This window comes from Pygoscelis adeliae, unplaced genomic scaffold (genome assembly GCF_000699105.1).
Source record: "Pygoscelis adeliae isolate BGI_AS28 unplaced genomic scaffold, ASM69910v1 Scaffold38, whole genome shotgun sequence".
Taxonomy (NCBI): domain Eukaryota; kingdom Metazoa; phylum Chordata; class Aves; order Sphenisciformes; family Spheniscidae; genus Pygoscelis; species Pygoscelis adeliae.
The window spans coordinates 9,839,708-9,855,274 of NW_008825614.1; the positions used below are offsets into that span (position 1 = coordinate 9,839,708).

Genomic DNA, 15,567 nt, shown 5'->3' on the forward strand with positions numbered 1-15,567 from the left:
TGAAGATTTACTTCACTAGCACTCGCTGCCAAGCAATCACTAAGGTTAAAAATAAAAGATGCATTTCACCTCCAGCGAGTGAGATTTGCATTCAGTGGTAGAGTCGAACTGTAGAGCCCTGCATAAATAGAAGTCGTTGCTTCTTGAAATTACAGTGGAATTGCTCAATGAACTAAGATGTTTCCATGTTGCCCTTCATGCAGGATCCTCTTAGTGCTAAATATGCTTGCCCTTACTGAGCATGCAAAGGTAAGCAAGCCAAAAGACAGTCCATAAGCATCACTACTGGTTTTTAGTCCTTTTTAAAAATGTACTACAAAAGCCAAAAACACGTGCCTGAATGCAACATGGAGTTGCCAACAGAAAAGTGCTAATAGCCAGAACCATTTGTTCACAAGTGAAAGAAAGCAGTCTGAGGTTATGAAGAGGAAAGGCACAGATGGTCTTTCACTTCTATGATAAAGTTTCTGACTCCACAGTTCAGTGAAAGGTTTGAATGACTAGGATAACCTTTTCCTAAGAAAATAGGAAGTCAAAGTATGGCCAGTAGCATCTAGCCAGAAGACGATGGTTGAAACATTGTGGAGAGACTTATTGCCCTATTCTGTCTCTAAGTTCATGAAAACAAAAACTAGAAAATGGAAAGCTATAGAACACTTAAGGTCTTGGAAGAGATTGTTTTGTGTTTCACTGAGATTATAAATCTTGTATGTAAGTCCTTTAACTTTTTGGTAGCATGCAACAAACTAAAAGCTTTCATTAAAATTACCTTCCATTTAAAGAGGAAATTACCACGTACAACTTAAAATCTACTTAATGACTGCATATGTAATAAGCATAATATCAGCATCTAGATCAATCAGTGAGTTCCTGCTGTGTTTAAAATCAGCTGAGAAAAGCATCTACAGAGTTTGGGTTGATGGTTGTTTTTTTTAATATAGAAAACTTCTAAAAGCCAAGCCAGCTTTTAGAAAGGACTTACCAGTTTAATGCTATCATAGTTCTAAACACAGCCTATAAACACAAAATGTAGCACGCCATTAGTTGACTTAATATGTTGCTGCCACTACACAACCTGCAATAGCCTAAGTGGTCATCACTCCCAGCTGCTCACTCCACCACAGTTCAGAAGAAGTCAACCCCACAGCGAGGAGAGTCAGTGCCAGTTTCAGGCTGTGGACAGGCACCCGTCATCTTTCCCAAAACAGAATCAGAAGGCAATACTATTTCAGCAGTTCACCGCAATTGCGCAATGTCAGAGGAGTCAACATCCACAATTACAGCATATTTAGGACACTGCTTCACTCCTCAAGTTGACAAGGAAAGAGTAGTTACACAAACTTAAGCACCACAGGATGATGCTACTATTCTTTGTACAATCTTCCTGGATATTCCCCTGGCTAAGTGATACAGCCCTTCTAACCTCCCAGAATTCACCTGGCACAAGGACTGGTTTTCCACCTAAGCTAAACAATGCCACATGGTAGCAAAACAAAGAAAGAACAGTAAGGGTAGTGTTTGTAGTTAAATTGAAGAGATCTGACACTTCCTTTTTAGGATAAAACACAGTCCCGGACGGTCAGACTACCTCCCACTACCCATAAGCAAAGCAATCTCTCCAGCATTCAACTCTTCTCAGTATGTTCCTCCTATAAGCAGCACAAGAATGATCCCTTCAAAGGTATTTCATTCTGCCTGTAGCTGGTATTTGGAAGAAGAATGAATATTGCATCCCCCTCCATTCCCCTCTCATGGATCCAACAGCCTTTCCGATACAAACTTACCTGTACAGGAAAGCAATGGCATCCACTGTATGCTCTTTCCTGCTAATCCTCTTCAAAGCATCCACTAAACTAGCATAAGCAATGTATACACACTGGACAAATCTTCATAAATTAGCTCATTCTCCCTAACAGAGCTTAGTTATCAAAAGAACAAAAGGTCATCATGAAAATGTCAGGCTACATCGCTTCTTCGCTTCTCAGAACATTCATTAATGTTTAATAAACGGCTTGAGTGCCTGAAAAGTCTTGTAAGAGATACTGTCTCAATCTACAGACTTTGCCTTGCCTGTGTCCATGTACCATCACAGCTACAGCAGCATCACTAGTTGGCTAGCTACATCCACGCCAGTAGAATGACAAAGCTAACTGAACAGTAAACCATCTATGGGTTGAATAACTTTACCAAATCCAAAGTTGCTTAGACTAGGCCTTAGTAACAAAATAGGCACAACTCCATTTCCAGAACTGTTAGCACAGGTACAAATGGCAAAGCACGCCCAGTACAATCCATGGGCAGATTGTTTGTGCTAAGAACACAGCTTATATAGGGTGATGGAGGGGATTTTTTGCCTATAAAATAGTTGATTCTGGCTACCTTGACTGAAATAAGATATGCTAAACAAAATGTAGCTTTCTTGGCACATTGTATTTCTACTACTATCTTCTGGCAGGGAGGTTCTGTCACAAGTAGTCCCTCCCAAATGGTATAGTAACACCAGCATTATTCAGTAACATCACACAAAAGCTTCAATTATCCTCAGGTGACACTGGCATCATCCTATCACCCATCTGGTTCCCTTACTCCCTAGCACCAGTACTGATGATCAGTTGAGTTCATCAACAGTAAGCTGTTGGCAAGGTGTTGGGTTTTGTGCTTTGGGGTTTTTCTGGGGGGGGGCAGTCTTCTTTGACTTTCTGCCTATGTGGCACCCTGGTCCATTTACCGGGGAAATCAGGCAACCACCAGTGCCAATGCAAGGCAGGCATATGCAGTTTGGGAAAGAGGAGGAGGAAGTCAGACAGAAAGCGCTGTGTCACATGAGTTAAGACTGCTGTTGAGTGTCACCCATACATGTGGCCTAGCTAACCCACGCTGGGTCACTTATTAACTATATGGGGTATCCAGTGGTTGGCTGCTTTTTTCATTATGCATAAAGCAAAGCAGAAGAGATAAGAAACCCATACATTTTATGTAGATTTGTGAATTGCCCCTAAGTTAGAAGGCCACAGCTAAAAAGTTAACAAAATAGTAATACTGAAAGATTCAAGAGGGATTATTTTTTTCTCTCTCTCAATGATTGAGCTGTCTTTTTCAATTAAGGAGTTAAACATCCACAGCAACATTCCAAATATTCTCCAAAACTACAGTCAAAAACAAAGCAAACAAGGGTATGTATGAACAGGGGAAGGAGGAAAATCACAGAAAACCTTGTTTTCTCAGTGTACCCTAAAGGAAAAGTATGAATCAGGCTGTAAAAATTCTTTGGAGGTCATCTTTAACAATGAGGAACAATGAGGAAGCAATCCAGCACCTCTTCTCTTAGATGTAATTTCCCTAGATAAAGAGACATCTACAAAACAAAGATTAGACTCCCGCGGAGGGTCAGTGGCCAAAAAGCTGTCTTTGTAACTTGTAAACTGTCACTGGACACTTCAGCCTAAGCTATTTCACAGCAGGCTGCAGAGGCAAACAATCAAGCACATTCTGATTCATTTGGATCCAAAGAAAGGGAACAAGCCAGCAGCCTGCCTACATTAACGAAATGCTTCCATTTCAGAGGATCCCATTACATTGTTACAACATTTGTCCAATTTGTACTGCAAATTGGACCCCAGTTTTGTAACTGGGTTAAGCATTATGTCAGAGGTTGGCCCACCCCCAGTGCACAATGTCCGGTTGTTACAGACCGGATGACAGCTGTAAATTAGTTTTACTCTTCAATAAACCAAAACCAAGAGAATTGCCACAAAAGCAGTACAAAACGAGGAACAGAAGTTCAAGTTCTTTTCACATTGCGTTCCACAAAAATCCACAGCCCAGACCTGGAAAACTTGGCTTTTGGTTCATTTTTTTTTCATTAAATGGCTCAGTTTCTCCAAGTGAGAAACATTCCATCTTTGTGCCCTTTTATGATTTTATTTCTATGGCATGTTACTAACTCACACCAACTTACTTCACGGTTGCCAACAACAAAAAGATGCAGTTGGTTTTTGTTAGTAACACTTTGGATCACAGACTGTCTACAAGTGAAAGACTGAAGTTAGACATTACTTTCCTCTTAAGTGAAAATTTATAATACATCCTTTTAACTACTGCCTCAAGGACACTACTAAACTGAAGTTACATTCATTTAACCCCTCTACCCAGAGGATCTTTGCATGAGAATGTAAATGACACCAAGATCAACAGCAGCAATCCAGACAGCAAACATTCCTCTACCCTGGCAGGTACAACACTCTCCTCCTAGGAAGCGTGGGTTTGAATCTCTCTAGAAACTGAAGTGAGATCTTTTACAACTCAAGAAAATGCTTCAATGCCTGGAGCAACTGTACAAAACCAAACACTACCACCTTGCTTTTAAAACCAAAGAAGAATACACATGGTTTAGGCTGCAAACTTCACGCAGGAAAGCATTTAAGACAGTTGCCTTCAGTGAGTCTTACTGGGTTGCTTGGATGCCATCACTGTGCAGGTTCTAGGGCTGGCGCCAAGAGGGGACAGCCCCACTCTTCCCTGGGTGGGCATCAAATGGCTCTGCTTCTCATCGCTGCCCCCCCAAAGGCCCTCTGATGTTTGTCACAATCCGTTCCAGGTGGCAGTCTGGAAAGATGTTAACCCAGGGAGGAGAATGAGATAATCATTTTCTATCAAACTAGCCAACTGAATTGGCTCAATACACTGTCAGAGAAGCAGCGTGGACAACATGACAGAAAAGGGTAGGACCACAGACCCAAGATTTTAATTCTTTATGTATTTTATAGGCAGTATTTTCCTAATCTGTTAAGGACTAACAGTTATCTGTTGGCCCAAGCCTTTAATTGTCATATATGTATATACCACAGCCTTTATTATGACCTGTTGACCAGCTGCAAGCCACACCTGGTACAGCAAACCAGACAACTTACCAAGATTACTGATTTTAATACAGCGGTCAGGATCTCAGAAGCTTGGTTGCAAGAAGCTGACCATCACACTCTTCCCAGTTTTTGGAAGCACCTAGTCTCTAGTTTTGCCAATAATTTTGATAAGCTTTATTCATGAGGCTGTGGGCTTGCTTATCAGTGTTTTATTTTGTGGCTGACAGGTTTGGTCTATAAAATATGTTTGCATTCTCGTATTTGTAAAAAATAAGAGCAAAGAAAACTTACTCTTTTACTTATGGTCAACAATGGCATTTCTTCAGTTGAAAACAGCATATAGTCCTCTCCTCAAAAACCATAATGTTGTCTTGCCACAAGTCAGACAACTCTAAAAATTTGCCACTTTTTTGTAGCAAAAATGTTACAAGAACATTGTAGGAATAACCAATATCCACACCCACAGCATTGTATCAGTCTAAGATCAAAAAAGCAGTGCAGCATCTTTTTCAGATACTTTCTTAACCACCAGAACTCAAGCAAGAGAGACAGATGTACTGCACCTAATTTATGTCAGTCAGAAGCAGATTTAGTCAAATGGCTGAAGTTCTAGACAAGACCAGGTAAAGCTACTTATTAATTATGTATCTTAACTTCCTTAATGCAATAGCCAGAGAATAATTTGTAAATTTTACACTAGCATAGCTGTGCTGATTAGACTGCAGGCTGCAGCTATACTAGCAGGGTTCCACAGTTCCACTAGCAAAAATTGTGATTATAAATTGTATAGCTTAATCTCAAAACACGTCTACAGGACCTAGACCAAGACACTCACACAAAACATCGTCTTGCTGTGGTTTGTTTTACCATCCTGACATCACCATTTTTGCTAGTCGAACTGTGTTCCCTGCTAGTATAGCCGCAGCCTGCAGTCTAATCAGCACAGCTTATGCTAGTGTAAATTTTAAAGTCTGAAACAGTTTAAGACCATAAACATGCTCCAAGTTAATTTTCAAGTAACCAGGAAGCATTTTGGGAATATACACATTAGATGTTTTGCATGACTTAATATCACTTATCGATGCATTCAGATAGCCATACAGGGCGGGGGGAGTTGGCTTATTACAAAACAGAAATAAAACCGTAATTTCACATAAGACAGAGTTGGGAGTTAGACATCCAGGTTGCCTTTCTTATGCATAGAATACAGCATTTACTGTAGTTATAAAATTCATAAAAGAACACACAAGACTATTACGTGAAGCACTTACACTAAGTAATGATGGCTATATAACACAATAAAGCACTACTGGCTACCCTCAAACCTACACAGGTCACCACAAGGCAAGAGAAGATAGGAAAGAGAGAATGCCTCTAGGATCCTTTGCTTGGTCCTGCTCAGGAGCCTTAAGTCATGGGAGGGCTTGCAATACCCTTCCCAGCCTCATGAGTGACAGGCAGCTATTTGCTGACATCGAACAGGGGGAATCATAACCATGCAGCCCGGTAATAGAGCACTGCCAGTGCTAGCAGCAGGCCATAACCTCCGTATTGAGCCACAAGGCCTTGAGACCAAGGCTTGTCAGGCTTCCTCTGTCTAAACTTCTCTTGACCTGCCTTTTACTCGGTTTAGCTGTGACAGCAACTTCTCTAATTGACTAGATGTCTATGGCTAATTTATTTTACTTCTGTTTACCTTGGTGCGATATAACTTCCAGTTATCCTCCATAGAAAGAGGTATTTACAATGATGTCAGGAAATACTGCCTAATATGACAACAGAGGCCCTGAGAAGTAGGGAGACAGAATGCAATGCAGCGGAATACAGGCGTGGGATAAGAGATGGGGCACAATCTTGCCACCAGAGACCCCGTGGCTATAAACAACTCACTAATGGTCAGTTAAAAAAATGCAGACCTGGAACTGGATGAACCTGGCTTTAGGGATAACAAAGAAATAGCGACTAACATACATAAAGGGCACCATATATAGTAAATTCAGACATAACCTGGAGCTGTAGACCAATGAAGAAAGAAAAGAGGTGTAAAAGCATGTTAGCAAACATACAAAAAAACCCAAAGCGGATCCGAGAGGGAGGAAAAAGAAACAGGCACATCAACACCTTACTCCTTCCAACAAATGACTCCCAAGGCTGGTGACCTCCCATTATCCTCTCCAGCAGTCCAAAGCTGCTGACTTAAAGACCCAGAGCAGCAATGGAAGGGTGAAAGTAACTCCAGGAGAAGGGACAGAAACCAAAAAGTACGTGTTACAATTTTAGCTGCGTTTGGCAACATTTTCCCCTCTGTAAGTACTCTAACCACAATACTCTTCTGAATTTTTCTTTAAGAATTAAATCTAGACTAATGATTCTTGAGTCAGACTGTTAAGATTTCCATTATACTAACAAGAAATTCTTGGCTTTACCTATACACGTTATTTTTATATACACAGACACATGCACAAGGGGTGCTTCCTCTTTGCCCATAATCAAGGATGTAACAACATGGATGGAGTCCTCCATTCCCCATTCCTTCTGCCATTTTGCAACTCTGAAGAGCACTATTAAAGTGTTACAGGAAAATTACAATATAATAACAAAGCCTGAAACAGCCCCAGGAAAAGCAACCAACTGGGCCACCTGAACTTGTAACACATTCTTTCCCCAGAGGGAATTCTTTGTGCCAAGGTGAACCCAGTCAATGTTGTTTTGTACCGAAGGGTCTTTCATACATGTATATACAGTCCTACGACAGCACCTAAACACAAAAAACAGCGAGCTAAGCAGTCACTGTCTGCACTTTCTGTTTGTAGAAAGAAGTTCTAGACATCATAGAAGACACTTGATTTCTTTAAGAAACCCTAAGAACAGGAAGGAAGCATGGCCAAGTTGATAAGCATCCACGCTCTTAAGGGTAGGAATTTGGGTTGATTTCCTGGACAAGGGCCCAGACAGGAGGAACATGAGCAGAGAGCAAAAACTGCGTCAGCAAACTACCGAATAGTTATTTGTCCTAGTTTTTGAATACTCACTGAAGGTAGTCTTACTCTAGCTCAACTTGATCTGTAAGGGGTGTTAATACATTCAGATAAACTATTTTTGAAAGAGGAAAAAGATACCTTATGCTGACACAACACTTGCTGTCAATGGAGTTAGCAAATAAGGGATCTCATTCTAGTATGTTTGTTCTCTTTCTGTAAGAAAAATAAGCTAATATAATTTTGATGCAAAGACTAACTACCACATCCGTGGCTGTGACTGAGACACAACAGAGCTCTTCAGATTCATCTGATGTGCACAGACAGCCAGCTATCATCAATACTGAGAAAATGCAAGCCAAGCTTCTCGGTAGAGACTGAGTGCTACACGTAGGAGCTAACCACTAATCTGTATGCCAAAGATGTACTTGGAAACCTAGCCGAGAACTCTATACAGGGGTCAGGTGTAAACAGAGCATAAACACTGCCTTATCCACTTCTAAAATGCTCATGTATACTATTATGAAAAGCATGAAAGGTTCTTCCAGTACTGACAGCACAGTAGCGGCATGCAAGCTTTCAGAAAAAAAGGAGACACTGACAGATTTGTAAGTCCTAAGAAAAGTCAATAATCAGTGTTGTGAATTTAGTACGTCAGAAGAGAACAGAAGTAAAATATTGGAGGACAACTGACCTGCCCAGATAACCTGGCAAGCCCCGACCTATGTAGACAAGCAAGCAGCTGTAGCTAAGGAAACAAGAATATGAAGTGACACAAGCCTTGCATTTATGAAATACAAAATCTGCTATCTATTTTTATCATGTGCTAATCAGTAATAGTTCAGATGTTTTACATCACATTTTACACATTTACTAAATGATTTGAGAAAGGATTTGCTTTGCAATAGCAAAGAAATTTTTATTTAAAAACCAGAGCTGACCACTCAAAATTGCAGTAAGATTTCAACACAGCACAAGGTTTCCCAATATTCACGTCTACAATAACAGCACCACCACCCAAAATAACAAGTGAAAATACCAACGGCCTGTCAGCCAAGGTAAGGTCACAGAGTTAGCAGATGGTGACCTCAAACACAAAAAGAAGTTGTTCTTGAGGCAGCAAATCGGTAAACCTTGGAACTCCTTGCTACAGGATGAGGATTAATGGGGAAACTGGACAAATGCACAGGATAAATCCAAAGGGTGTTAAGCACATGAAGCCACCTCTAGCTCTAGAAGCCCCTAAATACCAGTGCATGTCTATCATATATTGCTTGCGCATTCATGCTTAGAAGCTATTTTCTTCCTTAGGGGATGCACATCCTTACTAAAACCTTAGAGTCCTCTCTGCAGAAGAACAGCAAGGGGCCTAATGAATAAAAACAAAACAAGGAAGAAGTCAAGTGATTGAGGCAGAAAATGAAAAACCCCACAGAAGAAAGGAAGAGGGTGAAAATAAAAAGTTTCTCAGGGACAGCAGGCAAAGCACCCTAACAATGCCAGTAACTCCCCAAAGGCATCCAAGCAGCCAGCAGGCACTACCCCGAGACACTCTGGCCAGCAACTTATATAAAAGGACAAGGGAACAGAAAAACCCTATAGCTGCCAGGATCTCATTTGCCAAGTTTGTTCTTTCTCCCCTGAATGGCCAGCTTGGCTGGGACCGGCAGGTGGTCGTGCAACTTGGCTGGGCTTCAGACTCAAAGGGTATAAATAGAAAGGTTAGGGACAAAGCACAGTCAAAGTCTCAGTAAGAGGTGCTGCAGCCTGGCACATTTGGCATACACAAGTCAGGATTTCATCCTGCACATCAAGTGAACCGTACCACTTACACATCCATAGCACAACTCTCACACTTCCCATCAACTCATCCCCAGTGCAAGACAGAATCTGCTGAGTACAAGCCAGCCCAAAGCTTTCTGGTCTCTCTACTTTAGGCAGGAGGTCTTGTCACTTTGTACATGGGTGGGACACAAGGGCGAGAAAACTGAGCAAGTGGAGCCTGAGAATGTAAAGATGTTTCTGTAGCCTGGCTTGAAGGCAGACTGGGAGGATATCATGTAGCCTACTTGGGTTACACACAAGAGGGTGGTCAGAGAGTCTCATGGGGCAGAAGCTTAAGCAGCAGCTCCACAATGAAGGTAGGATCCTGAGCTAAAGGGATTTCTAGTTTGACCCAGCCTGGTTTATGTTATAGCTATTCTGGAATTCCAAGTTTCAAAGGAATGAGACACCTTTTTTCAGAGATTCAAGGAAATCAAAACACTCAGTGCGCCCCAATTTTGATTCTTACATACAGATCAGATAAAATCTGTTAACCACTGACTATGATTTTTACTTTCTTCCATGAATAGTGTTTAAACTGTCACAAAGGAATTTGATGTCATTTATGTCCATTGCCAAAGTCAGAACAGTAAGAGCAAAGGTTTAAGGAAAAACAAAACCAAACAAAAAACCCACCAAAAAACCACCACAAAAACCCCAAAACAAACATGACACAAACCTGAAAAAAACCAAAACAGAAAACTCCACCCAAAAAACCCACCCTACCAAATACCTGACACACTGCTACAGTTTCCCTCCTGAAGGGGAAAAGAATGACTAGTCCACATCCTGTCTCTGACTGGTTTATACTCTCATGCATGTACCTAGCACTCACCTCAACTACCAACTCCAATTTGGAAGCCAAGCTTGTCACGTTAACTGTCACCTCGTTTCAGAAACGTACAAATTTCTTGTAAGCCTCAGTCCTGAGAAATACAACCTAGAACAATGAAACAAACAGATCTTGTAGCTTCCCTGTGGAGTAACACACAGCAGTTATCTTAACCACTAAAATACATTTCCCAAAAACACTCAATATCCCTAATCTCTAATTTGTTACTGCCTCTGACAAATAGCTGTGCTACCTGTGAGGAAGCATAGATCAATTTCTCTCACCTCAAACTTCTCACTGGTTCTTGACATTTGTATTCAAGCTTGGGAAGGTCACAGTCCAAGATTCCTACAAGAAGGATGTGAAATCAACATGAAGGCTGTTTCTCCAAGTTAGCTTAAAACTAGATAATAAATATATGCAGACAAGGGGGTGTGTGGAGAGAATCCTTAGAGTATGTGTGCTATACAGCAGCTGTTAAATGTTTACAGTGGATGACAAAATGCACACATTCCATTTAAATTAGAATCCTTTGATTTTTGTAGGCTCGCTCACCAAGGTAACAACTTTGACTTAAATAAAACTCCACATTGTTACAGCTAAATTGTATAAAGATGCATCAGCACAAAACCAAGGAAAGCAGGAAATTTTTTAGCCATCTCAGCTACATCATTCTCCATAAAATGTTCAATGTTACTCCAGATACCATATTTTATTCAAATTCTCTGCCAAACAAATGTCTGCCTCAGTACTTGTTAAAACTGATTTATTACTGTCAAATACATTAATCTGCATGTTAATCTGCCTCAGGTCACTTCAAGTTAGTCAGAAAGGACTTTTGTCAAGCCATATACAATGTTGCTTTTGGTCCACATGGGAGTTTGAAATCAGAGCTTGAGAGAGATCCTCTGTGACATAAATATTACAGCATGAAAACAGCAAGGCATGCAGAAGACTTTTCCCGTAATCCATTTCCATTTTTCTCTGCTTCACTTCATGGTATGTTGTTAGAGCCTAAAAATTTCACTAAATGAAGGCTGAGTTTATCTTAGGATCTTGTGTCACTGGAGTTGTAAAGCATACAACACTCACATGCCAGCTTCAAACTGACATTCATTGCACTCCAGCAGAGGAGGGAAGGTTTGTAAGTTATACAACCTACTTTATCCATACTGCAAGTAGTACACAAGACAGAAAAGCTGGTTCAAACACTACACACGTACATAATGTTCAATAAGTGTCGGTAATATTGCCATATGAAGTCTTATACCCAACTGTTTAAAGCCTTCAAGCTGTATGGCTTCCTTATTCAACATTTCCAACAGAAAGCAAAATTGGTTTTCACTAACAGACCACTTGCCTCCTAGTATAACCAATTCTCCAGACCACTTACCAGATGATGCAAGATTTTCAGCACAATCAAATCAAAAGTTCAAAGACGAATAAAGATGGCTGGACAATCACTGAAGAGAAGCAGTTTTAGCACACACATCCCGCATGTTTGCTTAGCAACTGGATCACCATCAGCACAATATGCTGATAGAGGTCTATTACCTGTCACATCCCCTGAAGAAGCAGTCTCCAATGCAAGCAGCAGTAATGCATACATTCTACACCTTTCCTTTTTATGTCTACCTAGTGATTAATTTTAAGTGCCAGTAATTCTCAATTACTCCATCATTAGTATGACTAAACGTCATTCTACAATAGGAATTACGCAACTATGCTTTGGTCAACCCCAAATACCATCACTGTTACCTGTGACTTTGAATGTTGTAACAAATAATATACTTATAAACTGTTCATTTATTACAAAGACATAACTTAGATTACCACCCAATTCAGGAGTGCCTCCGGCTTGAAATGAGAAAGCGTTCAAATATTCTGTTACCTCAGAACAGGATCTCCGAGAAGGGAGCACCGAGTTTTAAGGGAGTTTTAATCTCTACATAGGATAAAGCCTCTCAAAAGGTCATAAGACTTCAGGTGGTACTACAAGAACTACTGGACACATCATACTTACTGCTAAAAGAACAGGAATGTGGAATTGTACCTTTTCAAGGATGACCTTAGACTGCACAAAACATTCATGTGAGCCTTGAAGGCAGATAAGCCCTCAGGCACTCACATAATAATGAACTACTGAAACAGAGCCAAGACATGAGTTTTCAGAGGAAAACAGTCATGGGTTCTGCGATCATGCTTTGTTTTTCACAATGACTTTACTGTGATGTGTAACAAGGGGGTATTTGAACCGGTTAACTAATACAGAAAAAGTCAGCTGGAAAGGGCTTACATGGAAGAATGAAAAACTAATGTCCTTCCAAGAGCATCTTGTACCACTTTTCCAATAGCATTTTGAGATTGCTGCTCAAAACCCAAAGTGGACCTAGGTTACCCACAGTCATGCAGAGCTGTACCGTTACATCAACCCTGACCTTATCTGAGTGTTTGAGATTTTTCAGTATCGTCTCGGACAGTCTTGTGTATCATCCCCCTTTCCCTACACTAACCCGTATACTGGAGTCCTTCCAAATCAGTTGACATAACTGGCATTTTCAACAGCATCACGCGCTAGTTAGATGTTTTGGACAGAAACATTTATGCAAGTGCTGTGAAACTTGGTCAGCCTCTCTCGCTCTCTATCAAGGAGCAGCTTAACCTGAAATTCTGAGTTTGCCTTCAAGGCAGAAGACAGGAAATATCCTACTTTTAAACTCCAGAGTATAGGATCAAGGCCAAATTAGAAGAGTTTTACAGATACAGTAGCTAAAACCAACATACGTCTTAATTATTTTAGCAACAAGTCACCTCCTACTGAATCAAACATTGGATTTTTGTAACCCAGAAAGTTTTAATATTTTATTACTGATCTTCCTTCTCTACAATCCTAGTTGATACAAGAACGCCAGAACACCTATGAAAAATCCTAATAAAAAGAAAAGGAGGCTTTAGCAAATTACGCTCTGTGTTTCTGGAGGATGACCTAAAAAGAGAAAAACACCACCACCAAAAACTATTCCTTTATATCCTTCACAGGAGTGAAATGAGTAATTCATAATTATCAGGTGGTCAGAGAAATTTAGTATTCCTCTTCTATACCAAAAACGTATTTGAAAATTGCCCCTTAAGAAATATCTTACAAATCAAGTCTAAGCTACCTAGCAACTTCCTTTGCTGCATTAGTGAAGCTCACAAAAAGGAAAGGATTTTTATAACACATCCATTATTGAACTATTTCTGTAATGCTGCAGAATTCATATGATTGCCAACTATTAGAAGGTCACCGAGCAGGAAGTCAAAGAGCAGTTGCACTTAACCATGGACATTAAGATCATCAGGACACAAGTCTTCTTCCAGCATCCTCCTCTTAGCTTGGACTATATAAAAGGTCAGAAAACCACTAAGTAAAGCTTTTGACGACTTTGTTATGCACTTCTCAACTCTCAGGACACCTACCTCAGAAAATAATCCATTTTGTTCCCCGCTGAAGGTACAGCAGGCAGAAAGCCAATAGTTGGCACTTTGTCACATAGCTACTTTAGTAAGAATTATGAATAGGCTCTTCCTTTTATTTCTACAGTCATGTTCCATTAAAAAAAACGATCTGCCTAAAAGATTAGTATTGAGAACAGGAGAATATTGCTGTTATCAGCCTTGCAATGCTATATGCTCTTCTAGGGAATACATAGACCCACAAATAATCGCTTAAACTAAAGCAATTTACAAAGCACACTATTCTTCACAAGCAAATTGGTTGTATCATCCCATAACGTCAGAAAGCACCAGATTCCACCACCACTAACTTATCTCCACAGCGCTAATATCTGTCTAAGTAATACATGCCCACAAATTCCACCAGCCGAGGAGACCAAGACATAAATTAAAGCATTAGGAAAACAGAAAAAGTACATCCCTCAGTTTAGACCAGGGAATGGCAACCACTAAATCTCAGGAGCAGCCCACTAGGAAATGCAGTGCAGTATTCTTCATAACAAAAGCACACCTAAACCGTCAGCTGAGAGAAGCATGTTCAGTGGCTCTTCATCTCAAGTCCTACTAGCCATGCACTTCCTTGTTCCAAATGCTAAAATCCATTTCCCTGCAGGTAAAAGCTTGCCAATACTCTCAGGACTGAGAGTATAGTCAGTCTCAGCTATACTTATCTTTGCATTGCATGGCTTTTTAAAACAGCTCCCACTGCAGACTGGAAGACACAGATAAGTATTTCTAGCACAAGCAGGAGTTAAAGATTAGCTAAAGGAATTTTACCACTAGCTAAAGGAATTTTACCACTAGCTAAAGGAATTTTACCACTAGCTAAAGGAATTTTACCACTAGCTAAAGGAATTTTACCACTCAGATTAAATCTTAGAACCCAGAAGTGGTATTTGCTCTCAGAAGGCAGCTTTTACTGCCTCAATTCGATTATTCCATTTTCATCAGAAGTTCTGCATTTTATAAAAACTCAGGAACAATGTACAGACATATGTTGGCTTGAAGTCCTTATCACAGTAATAGGTCCCAAAACCTGGTACCACCCACCAAGTAACTTGCACAAGAAATCAAAAGAGCACAAATAAGTGCCTTTAATAAAGTCTGCAGAATTACATGAAGAAAACGTTTCATACAGCAAGAAGGTCCATGGCATGTTCCCTCCAGAAGAATAGCCTGTTTATTCAAATATCCATAAACATCCAACTTACTAAAACAGATTTATGACAACATTTTGAGAAAATCATACTAGTCAAGCAATAAACGTATCCATCAGTAAGGAGCTAAAACAGGAACCTCTCCAGAATGCTGTCATTAAAACAGAGAGAAGCCCACTAAAGGCTCCTACCAACAAAACAACCTTACCTAAAAGCTGTAGGAGAACTCCTTAACACACCCAGTGATGATCTAACAAAACCTGTAGCATATAAATTGTCATCCTCTAGACCTAAACAGAGCGGCACAATTGACCTTGGCTTCAAACAAGGAACGGCAGTCTCTGCAATAATCCTCCAAGCAGATGGAACCAAACAGGTTGGGGAAAAGAGCATTTAATTTGGTTAAGAAGTGAAGGAGC

At 40.3% G+C, this 15,567-nt stretch overlaps 1 protein-coding gene across 2 annotated transcripts in view; it reads right to left on the minus strand.

Moving 5' to 3' along the window:
- The window catches only part of ADIPOR2 (adiponectin receptor 2), a 36,310-nt gene extending 25,464 nt beyond the window's left edge, over positions 1-10,846 (minus strand). Inside the window, exon 1 of one of the 2 annotated variants that reach the window (XM_009332888.1) lies at positions 10,781-10,846. The gene's annotated coding sequence lies outside the window, so the exon portion shown is untranslated. Of the gene's footprint in view, positions 1-4,448; positions 4,562-10,780 lie in introns of those variants that run through there. The other variant, XM_009332887.1, reaches the window with a different exon arrangement.
- Between the last annotated feature and the right edge of the window lie 4,721 nt (positions 10,847-15,567).